The sequence below is a fragment of the Triticum aestivum genome, chromosome 6D (genome assembly GCF_018294505.1).
Source record: "Triticum aestivum cultivar Chinese Spring chromosome 6D, IWGSC CS RefSeq v2.1, whole genome shotgun sequence".
Taxonomy (NCBI): Eukaryota; Viridiplantae; Streptophyta; class Magnoliopsida; order Poales; family Poaceae; genus Triticum; species Triticum aestivum.
This window is the reverse complement of record NC_057811.1, coordinates 198,996,752-199,009,897: the sequence shown is the minus strand read 5'-3', so window position 1 is coordinate 199,009,897 and position 13,146 is coordinate 198,996,752.

The window sequence follows — 13,146 nt, the reverse complement described above, 5'->3', positions numbered from 1 at the left end:
AGCTGATGGCTCGTCAAGATAAGAAGCTAACCGAGCTTCTCGACCTCCTCTCAGCCTCGAAGCCCAACCAGCTTCGGGGACTACTGTCGGAGTAAATGGCCACGGGTAGCCTAACCTACTCCCCCTGGCTCTTTGAAAAATTATCAGGCCATTCAAGCCTTCAAGCATACAAATCATATGGCCGCCTTCCCCCAGCCGGCTATCCCCAGGGCCGACTTCCAGAAGCCGGCCATGAGGAAAGCCGACTCCAAGAAGCCGGCCATGAGGAAAGCCGACTCCCAGAAGCCGGCCATGAAGAAAGCCGACTCCCAGAAGCCGGCCATGAAGAAAGCCGGCTCCCAGAAGCCGGCCAAGACTGCACCCACTAAAGACTGTACCCACATAACGGCGATAGGATGGGGCGTGGCCGCAGTATAGCCCACTGCCCCTGAATCCCGGAACAGGCATGGCTACAGGGCGCCGTATGGGCCAGCCATCCCCCATCCAGCATGGCACTGTAGCCGTGTTGACCTCGATGTCACCCACGACAGGCGCCAGTATGGCCCGTAGGCGGCGGGCCCCTTTTGCCAGAGAGACATCCGAAGGCGGCCTGGCCTCCTCTAGTCGGCCAGGGGTGTGGCCGGCTCCTAACAGCGGGCTACCTCCCTCCCTCGAAACATGTGCCTCATTAAGGAGACAAGACAAGGTAAGGCTACAGTGAGAGCCCGCAAGGCGGCGGCACTGTAGCCACGCTTACCTCAAGAAAGCTCTCGTCATTAGAGGCGAGGCAACAGTAACCAGCCGCCGACAACGCCCCCAAGCGGTGGGGCCGGCCTGTCGGCCGAGAGGCCGGCAGCCGGCGGGACCCACCAGTCGGCGGGCCCCAATGACCGGCGGAGAAGCCGGCGAGCCTAGACACTGACGGCGGGGACCCGCGCCCAGCCGGATTGCCATTGTACCCCTGGGGGTAGGCCTATATAAACCCCCCAGGGCACCCATGCAAAGGCTTGATCTAATAGAATTCCACACACCACCTAGAGAGAAAAGGAGAGCTAGCCTCGCCCTTCCTCTTCCTCTATCCAAACAGCTCAAGGAGCGCTTGTAGAAACTTGTTTTGATCTAGTGATCATGCGGAGACCCCGCAGAGCAGGACTATGGGTGTTATCTCCACAGAGAGCCCCGAACCTGGGTAAGATCCGCCGGCGTGCATGTCTTCACCTCATCCCGTTTCCAGGCACCGGCGATGTTTTACTGGCTCCCACAAAGATAAGCCACCCGTTGGCATATGTCGCACCTACCACTCGACAATATGCAAGGGATGGAAACGACAATTCCCGAGCTCTTCGCGATGCTAAAGGCTGCGAAGGTAGAAAGCAAGAAGGAGCATCAAGTGTTGATGGTTAACAAGACTACTAGTTTCAAGGAAAAGGGCAAAGGGAAGAAGGGGAACTTCAAGAAGAACGGAAAGCAAGTTGCTGCTCAAGTGAACAAACCCAAGTCTGGACCTAAGCTTGAGACTGAGCGCTTCTACTGCAAAGGGACTGGTCACTAGAAGCGGAACTGCCCCAAGTATTTGGCAGATAAGAAGGATGGCAAAGTGAAAGGTATATTTGATATACATGTTATTGATGTGTACCTTACTAATGCTCGTAGTAGCGCATGGGTATTTGATACTGTTTCTGTTGCTCATATTTGCAACTCGAAACAGGGGCTACCGATTAAACAAGATTGCCTAAGGACAAGGTGACGATGCGCGTGGTAAATGGTTCCAAAGTCGATGTGATCGCCGTCGGCACGCTACCTCTACATCTACCGTCGGGATTAGTTTTAGACCTGAATAATTGTTATTTGGTGCCAATGTTAAGCATGAACGTTATATTTGGATCTTGTTTGATGTGAGACGGTTATTCATTTAAATCAGAGAATAATGTTTGTTCTATTTATATGAGTAATATCTTTTATGGTCATGCACCCTTGATGAGTGGTCTATTTTTGTTGAATCTCGATTGTAGTGAGACACATATTCATAATATTGAAGCCAAAAGATGCAAAGTTAATAATGATAGTGCAACTTATTTGTGGCACTGCCGTTTAGGTCACATTGGTGTAAAGCGCATGAAGAAACTCCATGCTGATGGGCTTTTGGAATCACTTGATTATGAATCACTTGATGCTTGTGAACCATGCCTCATGGGCAAGATGGCTAAGACTCCGTTCCCCGAAACAATGCAGCGAGAACTGACTTATTGGAAATAATACATACCGATGTATGCGGTCCGATGATTGTTGATGCTCGCGGCGGGTATCGTTATTTTCTGACCTTCACAGATGATTTGAGCAGATATGGGTATATCTACTTGATGAAGCATAAGTCTGAAACATTTGAAAAGTTAGAATTTCAGAGTGAAGTGGAAAATCATCGTAACAAGAAAATAAAATTTCTACGATCTGATCGTGGAGGTGAATATTTGAGTTATGAGTTTGTTCTTTATTCGAAACAATGTGGAATAGTTTTGCAACTCAGGCCACCTGGAACACCACAGTGTCATGGTGTGTCCGAACGTCGTAACCATACTTTATTAGATATGGTGCGATCTATGATGTCTCTTACTGATTTACCGCTATCGTTTTGGGGTTATGCTTTAGAGACGGCTGCATTCACGTTAAATAGGGCACCTTCTAAATCCGTCGAGACGACACCATATGAACCGTGGTTTGGCAAGAAACCTAAGCTGTTGTTTCTTAAAGTTTGGGGCTGCGATGCTGATGTGAAAAAGTTTCAACCTGATAAGCTCGAACCCAAATTGGAGAAATGTGTCTTCATAGGATACCCAAAGGAGACTGTTGGGTACATCTTCTATCACAGATCCGATGGCAAGATATCCGTTGCTAAGAATGGATCTTTTATAGAGAAGGAGTTTCTCTCGAAAGAAGTGAGTGGGAGGAAAGTAGAACTTGATGAGGTAATTGTACTTCTCCCGAATTGGAAAGTAGTTCATCACAGAAATCAGTTCCAGTGATTCCTACACCAATTATTGAGGAAGCTAATGAACATGATCATGAAACTTCAGATCAAGTTACTACCAAACCTCGTAGGTCAGCCAGAGTACGATCCACACCAGAGTGGTACGGTAATCTTGTTCTGGAGGTCATGTTACTTGACCATGACGAACCTACGAACTATGAGGAAACGATGATGAGCCCAGATTCCGCGAAATGGCTTGAGGCCCTGAAATCTGAGATGGGATCCATGTATGAGAACAAAGTGTGGACTTTGGTTGACTTGCCTGATGATCGGCAAGCCATAGAGAATAAATGGATCTTCAAGAAGAAGACTAACGCTGACGGTAATGTTACTGTCTACAAATCTCGACTTGTTGTGAAAGGTTTTCGTCAAGTTCAAGGAGTTGACTACGATGAAACCTTCTCACCCATAGCGATGCTTAAGTATGTCTGAATCATGTTAGCAATTGCCGCATTTTATGTTATGAAATTTGGTAAATGGATGTCAAAACTGCATTCCGTAATGGATATCTTAAAGAAGAGTTGTATATGATGCAACCAAAAAGTTTTGTCGATCCCAAAGGTGCTAACAAAGTGTGCAAGCTCCAGCGATCCATTTATGGACAGGTGCAAGCCTCTCAGAGTTGGAATATATGCTTTGATAGTTGTCGGGTGGTAGGTGCGACATATGCGAACGGGTGGCTTATCATTGTGGGAGCCAGTAAGACGTCGCCGGTGCCTGGAAACGGGATGAGGCGAAGACATGCACGCCGGCGAATCTTACCCAGGTTCGGGGCTCTCCGTAGAGATAACACCCCTAGTCCTGCTCTGCGGGGTCTCCGCATGATCACTAGATCAAAACAAGTAGCTACAAATGCTCCTTGAGCTGTTGGGTTAGAGGGAGAAGAAGGGCAAGGCTAGCTCTCCTTTTCTCTCTATGTGGTATGTGTAATTCTATGAGACCAACCCTTTGCATGGGTGTCCCGGGGGGTTTATATAGGCCTACCCCCCGGGGGTACAATGGTAATCCGGCTGGGCACGGGTCCCAGCCGTCAGTGTCTGTGCTCGCCGGCTTCTCCGCCGGCCATTGGGGCTCGCCGACTGGTGGGTCCCGCCGGCTGCCGGCCTCTTGGCCGACAGGCCGGCCCCACCGCTTGGGGCTTTGTCGGCGGCTGGTTACTGTTGCCTCACCTCTGATGACGAGGGCTTTGTCGAGGTAAGCATGGCTATAGTGTCGCCGTCTTGCGGACTCTCACTGTAGCCTCACCTCGTGTTGTCTCCTTAATGAGGCACATGTTTCGAGGGAGGGAGGTAGCCGGCTGTTGGGAGCCGGCTACGCCCCTGGCCGACTAGGGGAGGCCGGGCCGCCTTCGGGCGTCTCCCTGGCTAAAGGGGCCCGCCGCCCGCGGGCCGTACTGGTGCCTGTCGTGGGTGACATCGAGGTCAGCATGGCTATAGTGCCTCGCCGGACGAGGGATGACTGACCCGTACGGCGCCCTGTGGCCATGCCTGCTTCGAGATTCGGGGGTAGTGGGCTGTACTGCGGCCACGCCCCGTCTTATCACCGTTATGTGAATGCAGTCTTGGCCGGCTTCTGGGGGTCGGCATTCTTCATGGCCGGCTTCTGGGAGTCGGTCCTCTTGGGGCCGGCTTCCTGGAGTCGGCCATCTCGTAGTTTTCTTGGGGAAGGTTTGTGAGACTGGGTCGCCTTCTGGGAGTCGGCCCTGGGGATAGTCGTCAGGGGAAGGCGGCCCTACGTTTTGTATGCTTGAAGGCTTGAATGGCCTGATAATTTTTCGAAGAGCCAGGGGGAGTCGGTTAGGCTATCGATGGCCATTTTCTCTGAGAGTAGTCCCTAAAGCTGATTGGGCTTCGAGGTTGAGCGGAGGTCGAGAAGCTCGGGCAGCTTCTTATCTTGACGAGCCGGCAGCTGGGAGCCGGCTTCGGTTGGGCGCGCCGTCTTGGCGAAAAAAATTTACAGTCGGAGGGCGGGAGTCTGTTGGCGCGCGCGCCGGGCTGCGGGCCAGCCGCTCGCCGCCTGCGAACCACGTGGCATCCCTTGGCTGAAAAAGGCATGCCAGCCCATGCGCGCGACAAGACGTCGCTGTAGGTCGGGGGCCCACCACTCCCACACCCAGGCCCAGGCGCTGATTCTTTGCGGCCCAAAGCCGTCCGCACGTCTTCCTACGGCGGTTTCGGCACGTCTTTAGGGCGTAGTAATCGGGGGACGTGGGGGAGTGGGTGCAGTTAATCCCACGTCCCACCCCCACGCCTCGCCTCCTCGGCTTCGCCGCACGAGGCTATAAGTAGGGGGAGGAGGGGAAGCGGCAGACGCTCGCACGCTCCTCTCCTCTCCGCCATCTTCTTCCTCCTGCTTCCCCTCATAGCAGTGTCTCGCCGCCACGCCGTCCCACCATTCTTTTCCCCACCGCCGCGCTCATTCTCGCCGGCCTCACGCCGCTATGCAGTACGGCGGGGACTGGGACGGCTCCAACGTCCATGAGGACCACGTCGAGTTCCTCCGCAAGACGCGGCGGCTGCCCGGCGCGGATAAGGTGCAGGTCCGTCTCGCGCCTGAGAAGGAGATCACGCCGGAGCCGGAGGAAGGCGAGCGGGTGGTCTTCCGCTCGCATTTCTTGCGCGGCATCGGCTTGCCAGCGAGTGCTTTCTTTCGTTCTTTTGTTGAATTCTATCAACTCCAGCCGCACCACCACACCCCGAACACGGTGGTGCTGCTGTCCGCCTTCGTCACCTTGTGCGAAGGCTATCTCGGCGTCCTCCCCACCCTCGAGATCTGGGGGGAGTTCTTCCAGTCCAAGCTGGGCACGCATATGCAGGGCGTGCCGGCTCAAAGTGGCGCCTTCATCGCGATGCGGAGGATGGCAGCCGACAACCCCTTCCCCGTCATCACTCTAATCCAGTCGGTGAAGCTCTGGCAGAAGTCATACTTCTACATGAAGAACGTCAACCCGTAGGGCGACTACGTCAATTTGCCGGCTTACGTAGCCGGCCCGCCGGCGGGTAGGCGGCCCCAGTGGTCCTACCGGGACGTGACGCTGACGCCGGCTGGAGCCGCGGCTGTCGCCCGACTGCGGGTGATGAGCCAATCGGAGGGCCTGACTGGACCTGACCTGTTGGCCGCCTTTGTCACGCGCCGGGTGCTTCCGCTTCAGAGCCACCCTCACCTGATCTGTCAGATGAGCGGCCAGCTCGATCCGAGTCGGATGTGCACCAAAGACATGCCGCATGACGAGGTGGCCCATATGGTGAATTACCTTGCGAACTGCAAGCTCTCTGCGGAGTGGCAGTTTGGCAAGGAGCCATATTCCCGAGCACATCCGCCGCCCACGGTATGTTCTCTTTTTCCCTTTCTTCTCTTAGTTTTGTCGCCGAGTTCCTTTTGGCCGACTCTGACTAGTCGGCATGTCTCGACAGAGCCCTCTCCTTCGGCCTGCAGGCGGGTCGGAGGCGGAGCGTCGATTCGTCCCCGACCGGACAAAGCATGACCTGGGGGACCCCGACTTGGGGGTGGCCGCCATGGATGACAACACCGAGGCGGGTGGCGGCCAAGCCGGCGGCAAGGCAGGCGGCTCCGGGCTTGGAGTCAGCTTCGACGACTGGCCGGATGACGATGAGGCGAAAGTCGTCCCACGCCGCCAGCCGGCGTCTGGCCACGACGCGGGTTCCTCCGCCGCGCCGCTTGCTCGGGGCGGCGGGCAGAAGCGTCGTGCCGCGTCGGGCTTGTTCGGCAGTCGGCCGAAGAAGCCCAAGGGTGGGGCAGAGGCGACCAGGCGGGAAGAGGCGGCCGTGAAGGCGGCCCGCTTCCCCAAGGCGGTGAAGCAGCCGCAGACGGTGTCGGCGTAAGTATATACTCCTTCGTGTGTTCTTTTTTGTTTTCTCTGGTAGTTCCTGAATCCTTGTCCTTTCTCAAAAAATCAGGGCTCCACTGTCGCTCGAGCGGGTTGCTGCCGCCTCCGTCGTCGGGTCGCCGGGAGGATCCGGGAGCACCACTCGCCGCGTGGACCCCCGTGCTGAGCTTCAGGCGGCGACGGAGCGGAACGCGCGGGAGGCGCGGGAGGAGAGGTAGGTGGAGGAGTTGAAGGCGGCCGCCGCCAAGGCGGCGCAGGAGGAGGAGGCGGCGAAGGCGCGCGCCGACGCAGCAGCCAAGGCCCAAGCGGAGGCTGAGGCCGCGGCGATGCGAAGGGGGCCTTGCTAGTCAACCCTTTGCGCGTCGCGGCGCCTGAGAACCCAGAACCCCCGCCAGAAGAAGCCGGCGGTGACCAGCCGGGATTGGAGGGGGAGGACGACGTCGTCGTCTCGGAGAGGGAGGCAGCACCGGCCCCGCCGACTGGGGCAACCCAAGGCGGCCGGCCTAACTTGCCTCCTGCGCGATCGGGCGGGGGCGAGCCGGCCGCATGGGAGCAGCACCCCAAGCCCTGGCGCCTCCCTCCCTCCCGTGACACCTCTTCCTCCCCGCTTGCGCTTGGCGAAGCCCTGCCGGGATCCCGCTACTTCCACCACCATGCCATCGTGCTGCTGGATCTTCATCAACTTCTCCTCCCCCTTTGCTGGATCAAGAAGGAGGAGACGTCCCCGCTCCGTACGTGTGTTGAACGCGGAGGTGCCGTCCGTTCGGCGCTAGGATCATCGGTGATTTGGATCACGGCGAGTACGACTCCATCAACCCCGTTCTCTTGAACGCTTCCGCTCGCGATCTACAAGGGTATGTAGATGCACTCCCTTCTCTCTCGTTGCTAGATGACTCCATAGATTGATCTTGGTGATACGTAGAAAATTTTAAATTTCTGCTACGATCCCCACAGTGGCATCATGAGCTAGGTCTATGCGTAGTTTCTATGCACGAGTAGAACACAAACTTGTTGTGGGCGTAGATGTTGTCAATTTTCTTACCACTACTAGTCTTATATTGTTTTGGCGGCATCGTGGGATGAAGCGGCCCGGACCGACCTTACACGTACGCTTACGTGAGACAGGTTCCACTGACTGACATGCACTAGTTGCATAAGGTGGCTAGCGGGTGTCTGTCTCTCCCACTTTAGTCGAATCGGATTCGATGAAGAGGGTCCTTATGAAGGGTAAATAGAAGTTGGCATATCACGTTGTGGTTTTATGTAGGTAAGAAACGTTCTTGCTAGAAACCTATAGAAGCCACGTAAAAACATGCAACAACAATTAGAGGACGTCTAACTTGTTTTTGCAGCATATGCCTTGTGATGTGATATGGCCAAAAGGATGTGATGAATGAAATATATGTGATGTATGAGATTGATCATGTTCTTGTAATAGGAATCACGACTTGCATGTCGATGAGTATGACAACCGGCAGGAGCCATAGGAGTTGTCTTTATTTTTTGTGACCTGCGTGTCATTGAATAACGCCATGTAAATTACTTTACTTTATTGCTAAACACGTTAGCCATAGAAGTAGAAGTAATCGTTGGCGTGACAACTTCATGAAGACACGATGATGGAGATCATGGTGTCATGCCGGTGACGAAGATGATAATGGCGCCCCGAAGATGGAGATCAAAGGAGCAATATGATACTGGCCATATCATGTCACTATTTGATTGCATGTGATGTTTATCATGCTTTACATCTTATTTGCTTAGAACGATGGTAGCTTAAATAAGATGATCCCTCGCAATAATTTCAAGAAAGTGTTCCCCCTAACTGTGCACCATTGAGAAGGTTCGTTGTTTCGAAGCACCACGTGATGATCAGGTGTGATAGATTCTAACGTTCGAATACAACGGGTGTAAGCCAGATTTACACACGCAATACACTTAGGTTGACTTGACAAGCCTAGCATGTATAGACATAGCCTCGGAACACGGAAGACCGAAAGGTCGAGCATGAGTCGTATAGAAGATACGATCAACATGAAGATGTTCACCGATGTTGACTAGTCCGTCTCACGTGATGATCGGACACGACCTAGTTGACTCGGATCATGTTTCACTTAGATGACTAGAGGGATGTCTATCTGAGTGGGAGTTCATTGAATAATTTGATTAGATGAACTTAATTATCATGAACTTAGTCTAAAAACTTTACAATATGTCTTGTAGATCAAATGGCCCACGCTAATGTTGCCCTCAACTTCAACGCATTCCTAGAGAAAACCAAGCTGAAAGATGATGGCAGCAACTATACGGACTGGGTCCGGAACCTGAGGATCATCCTCATAGCTGCCAAGAAAGATTATGTTCTAGAAGCACCGCTAGGTGACGCACCCATCCTAGAGAACCAAGACGTTATGAATGCTTGGCAGCAGCGTGCTGATGATTACTCCCTCGTTCAGTGCGGCATGCTTTACAGCTTAGAACCGGGGCTCCAAAAGCGTTTTGAGCAACACGGAGCATATGAGATGTTCGAAGAGCTGAAAATGGTTTTCCAAGCTCATGCCCGGGTCGAGAGATATGAAGTCTCCGACAAGTTCTTCAGTTGTAAGATGGAGGAAAATAGTTCTGTTAGTGAGCACATACTCAAAATGTCTGGGTTACACAACCGCTTGACTCAGCTGGGAGTTAATCTCTCGGATGACGCGGTCATTGATAGAATCCTTCAGTCGCTTCCACTGAGCTACAAGAGCTTTGTGATGAACTTCAATATGCAGGGGATGGAAAAGACCATTCCTGAGGTATATTCAATGCTGAAATCAGCGGAGGTGGAGATCAAAAAGGAACATCAAGTATTGATGGTGAATAAAACCACTAAGTTCAAGAAAGGCAAGGGTAAGAAGAACTTCAAGAAGGACGGCAAGGGAATTGCCGTGCCCGGTAAGCCAGTTGCCGGGAAGAAGCCAAAGAATGGACCCAAGCCTGAGACTGAGTGCTTTTATTGCAAGGGAAGTGGTCACTCGAAGCGGAACTGCCTCAAGTACTTAGCGGACAAGAAGGCCGGCAACACCAAAGGTATATGTGATATACATGTTATTGATGTGTACCTTACCAGCACTCGTAATAGCTCCTGGGTATTTGATACCGGTGCGGTTGCTCATATTTGTAACTCAAAGCAGGAGCTGCGGAATAAACGGAGACTGGCAAAGGACGAGGTGACGATGCGCGTCGGGAATGGTTCCAAGGTCGATGTGATCGCCGTCGGCACACTACCTCTACATTTACCTACGGGATTAGTTTTAAACCTCAATAATTGTTATTTAGCGCCAGCTTTGAGCATGAACATTGTATCGGGATCTCGTTTAATTCGAGATGGCTACTCATTTAAATCCGAGAATAATGGTTGTTCTATTTATATGAGAGATATGTTTCATGGTCATGCCCCGCTGGTTAATGGTTTATTCTTAATGAATCTCGAACGTAGTGTTACACATATTCATAGTGTGAATACCAAAAGATGTAAGGTTGATAATGATAGTCCCACATACTTATGGCACTGCCGTCTTGGTCACATTGGTGTCAAACGCATGAAGAAGCTCCATGCAGATGGACTTTTGCAGTCTCTTGATTACGAATCATTTGACACGTGCGAACCATGCCTCATGGGCAAGATGACCAAGACTCCGTTCTCCGGAACAATGGAGCGAGCAACCAACTTATTGGAAATCATACATACTGATGTGTGCGGTCCAATGAGTGTTGAGGCTCGCGGTGGCTATCGTTATGTTCTCACTCTCACTGATGACTTGAGTAGATATGGGTATGTCTACCTAATGAAACACAAGTCTGAGACCTTTGAAAAGTTCAAGGAATTTCAGAGTGAGGTTGAGAATCAACGTGACAGGAAAATAATGTTCTTACGATCAGATCGTGGAGGGGAATATTTGAGTCACGAATTTGGCACACACTTAAGGAAATGTGAAATAGTTTCACAACTCACGCCGCCTAGAACACCACAGCGAAATGGTGTGTCCGAACGTCGTAATCGCACTCTATTGGATATGGTGCGGTCTATGATGTCTCTTACCGATCTACCGCTCTCATTTTGGGACTATGCTTTAGAGACTGCCGCATTCACTTTAAATAGGGCTCCGTCGAAATCCGTTGAGACGACACCGTATGAATTATGGTTTGGGAAGAAACCTAAGCTGTCGTTTCTAAAAGTTTGGGGATGCGATGCTTATGTCAAGAAACTTCAACCTGAAAAGCTCGAACCCAAGTCGGAAAAATGCGACTTCATAGGATACCCTAAGGAAACCATTGGGTATACCTTCTACCTCTGATCCGAAGGCAAGATTGCCAAGAACGGGTCCTTTCTGGAGAAAGAGTTTCTCTCGAAAGAAGTAAGTGGGAGGAAAGTGGAACTTGATGAAGTACTACATCTTGAACCGGAAAGTAGCGCAGCTCAGGAAGATGTTCCTGTGGTGCCTGCACAGACTAGAGAGGAAACTAATGATGATGATCAAGGTACTTCGGATCAAGTTACTACTGAACTTCGTAGGTCCACGAGGACACGTTCCACACCAGAGTGGTATGGCAACCCTGTCCTGGAAATCATGTTGTGAGACAACGGTGAACCTTCGAACTATGAAGAAGCAATGGCGGGCCCAGATTCCAACAAATGGCTTGAAGCCATGCAATCCGAGATAGGATCCATGTATGAAAACAAAGTGTGGACTTTGACAGACTTGCCCGATGATCGGCGAGCGATAGAAAACAAATGGATCTTTAAGAAGAAGACGGACGCAGATGGTAATGTTACCATCTATAAAGCTCGACTTGTTGCTAAGGGTTATCGACAAGTTCAAGGGGTTGACTACGATGAGACTTTCTCACCCATAGCGAAGCTGAAGTCCGTCTGAATCATGTTAGCAATTGCCGCATACTATGATTATGAGATATGGCAAATGGACGTCAAAACGGCATTCCTTAACGGCTTTCTTAAGGAAGAATTGTATATGATGCAGCCGGAAGGTTTTGTCGATCCTAAGAATACTAACAAGGTATGCAAGCTCCAGCGCTGCATCTATGGGCTGATCCAAGCATCTCGGAGTTGGAACATTCGATTTGATGAGATGATCAAAGCGTGTGGGTTTACACAGACTAATGGAGAAGCCTGTGTTTACAAGAAAGTGAGTGGGAGCTCTGTAGCATTTCTCATATTATATGTGGATGACATACTGTTGATGGGAAATGATATAGAATTCTTGGGAAGCATAAAGGCCTACTTGAACAAGTGTTTTTCAATGAAGGACCTTGGAGAAGCTGCTTATATATTAGGCATCAAGATCTATAGAGATAGATCAAGACGCCTCATTGGTCTTTCACAAAGTACGTACCTTGACAAGATATTGATGAAGTTCAATATGGATCAGTCCAAGAAGGGGTTCTTGCCTGTATTGCAAGGTGTGCAATTGAGCACGGCTCAATGCCCGACCACGGCAGAAGATAGAGAAAAGATGAGTGTCATCCCCTATGCCTCGGCCATAGGGTCTATTATGTATGCCATGCTGTGTACCAGACCTGATGTAAACCTTGCCGTAAGTTTGGTAGGAAGGTACCAAAGTAATCCCGGCATGGAACACTGGACAGCGGTCAAGAATATCCTGAAGTACCTGAAGAGGACTAAAGATATGTTTCTCGTTTATGGAGGTGACGAAGAGCTCGTCGTAAAGGGTTACGTCGATGCTAGTTTCGACACAGATCTGGATCACACTAAGTCACAAACCGGATACGCGTATATTTTGAATGGTGGGGCAGTAAGCTGGTGCAGTTGCAAGCAAAGCGTTGTGGCGGGATCTACATGTGAAGCGGAATACATGGCGGCCTCAGAGGCAGCACAAGAAGCAATCTGGGTGAAGGAGTTCATTACCGACCTAGGAGTTATTCCCAATGCGTCAGGCCTGATGACTCTCTTCTGTGACAACACTAGAGCTATTGCCCTTGCCAAGGAGCCCAGGTTTCACAGGAAGACCAGGCATATCAAGCGTCGCTTCAACTCCATTCGTGAAAATGTTCAAAATGGAGAAATAGATATTTGTAAAGTACATACGGACCTGAATGTAGCAGATCCGTTGACTAAACCTCTCCCTAGAGCAAAACATGATCAAAACCAGAACTCTATGGGTGTTCGATTCATCACAATGTAACTAGATTATTGACTCTAGTGCAAGTGGGAGACTGTTGGAAATATGCCCTAGAGGCAATAATAAAGTGGTTATTATTATATTTCCTTGTTCAT